We start from the raw sequence: 1,904 nt of genomic DNA, 5'->3' as shown, positions 1-1,904 counted from the left end.
ACAAGCAATTGCTCCCAATATCCGGTCATGGGAATCATCTTCCTAATAATTGCACTCATCTTGTCAACCTACAAGTCAATAGGCTGCATCATTTGAACATCTACCTGGCCTCCCTATATTCCCCTCTAAACACTGCCTTCTTTCTCAGTCTGCAACAACAATGGCCTCCATGCTTTGTACCATTCTCAAATCAGCGTTTTAGTCCACTTTTGTCTCTTACCAACCCCACATTCTCAATTCCCCAAAACCAAACATTACTCTAATTTCAGCTATTACGCTATCTAGGATTTGATGATTCTCCTCTTATAAATTTACACTCGCATTGCTTACATGGGCATGTATGCTTAGATACCACCTTGGGATGTTTGGTTTGATTGAGAAATGAGGATAGTGAATGCAATTTGGAGCATCCCATGTCAAATAAGGTTCATTCTATTGAAGAAACTGCAAAAATGTGATCTTGCTCTCACAAGGCCTTTGAAGAGCCTATATGATTCCAATTGTGATCTTCCAGAGGAAGAATGGGAGGTTCCTTTTGATGTTCCGGATGAGCACTTGGCAGTGTATGCAGTTGTAGGGAGTGAAAGGAGAAGGTTTGTTGTAAAGGCATCTTACTTGAATCATCCCCTGTTTAGAGTGTTGCTGGATAAGGCTGAGGAAGAATTTGGGTTTGATCAGAAGGGGGGACTTACCCTGCCTTGTGATCCAAAAGTCATTCAGGGTCTTCTTCTGCTGCTGCATAAAAATGAAAACTCTCCTACTGCTTGTGAAATGGAGTTTAAGAGACTTCTGCTATCCTGATTATTGCTGGACTTTATGAATGCTCCTATGTACATATCAATGAATCCTACATTTCAGATGGAACTCTTCATTTGTTCAGCTTAGTGTAGGCTTTTATTAGTTTGTTTGCTGATGGTACTTCAATGATACAAGGAACTTCGTTGTTGCAGAGGAACTTCCTTGTTGCAGTCCATGAAATACATGTACCAAAGATTTGAGAAATATTAGAATTCTGATTTTGTATATTAAGGGATATTTAACTCTTAATCCACGATTTGTTTTAGTTCATTATATCAGCAACCTTATACACTCTGGGTGATACACTCTGGGTGACCGCTCTGAAAGAAAATTGGATTAACAATAAAGCTTCTTCGTGCATTTCCCTTAGCTATTAGGTTAAACAAATTAATCATCCATATGTGAACATTGGAATAAATTGGAGTACTTATAACATAAATTATGTTGCAACATACAATCAAAATCGGAAGTTGACATTTTGATACTAAAAACACTTACACAATCAAAATAAAAAATTGTCAAATTGACATTTTGAGTTCTATTGAATTGTGAAAATCTAATTACATGAATTAAATCCAATTATCTATATGAAAAGGAGAATATATTTAAAAGGTTGATACTAAAAACACTTACACAATCTAAATCAGAAGTTGACATTTTGAATTCTATTGAATTGTAGAAATTTAATTACATTAATTATCTCTATGAAAAGAAAAATATATTTTAAATTATGATTAGTAGAGTCTTTCTTCAATATCAACAATTGTTGGAATTTAAAGTTAGGGAATTTGTGTATTTGTTTTAAGTTTAAATGTGTCTATTTAGATTCTTACTTTAATGTGCTCCCTTTTAGATTATTTTGAAGCAATTTTATCCTTATCTCATCCAAACTTTCATTATATGCTCATGAGACAGGCTGAACCTATGCTCACTGTGCCTAACACTCTAGTCCTTCCAAAAGAATAACAAAAGAATAATTGACTATAAATTTACAAAATCTATTCACTATCTTCACATTTCATTAATGAAACAAGAAATATTAGTCGAATAAAATGAGTCATATCAGAATTCAATTTAATTTTCATATATTAATTTCTATTTTATAG

General features: G+C 33.7%; 1 pseudogene; it reads left to right on the top strand.

Annotated features, from left to right (window-relative positions):
• Window positions 1–381: 381 nt before the first annotated feature.
• Window positions 382–801, top strand: LOC149564515 (auxin-responsive protein SAUR50 pseudogene; annotated as a pseudogene).
• Window positions 802–1,904: the final 1,103 nt, after the last annotated feature.

The sequence above is a fragment of the Cupressus sempervirens genome, chromosome 3 (genome assembly GCF_028749045.1).
Source record: "Cupressus sempervirens isolate cs-2001-9-10 chromosome 3, ASM2874904v1, whole genome shotgun sequence".
Classification (NCBI taxonomy): domain Eukaryota; kingdom Viridiplantae; phylum Streptophyta; class Pinopsida; order Cupressales; family Cupressaceae; genus Cupressus; species Cupressus sempervirens.
Note: the sequence above shows the minus strand (reverse complement) of the source record. Positions and strands in the feature narration are given on the sequence as shown.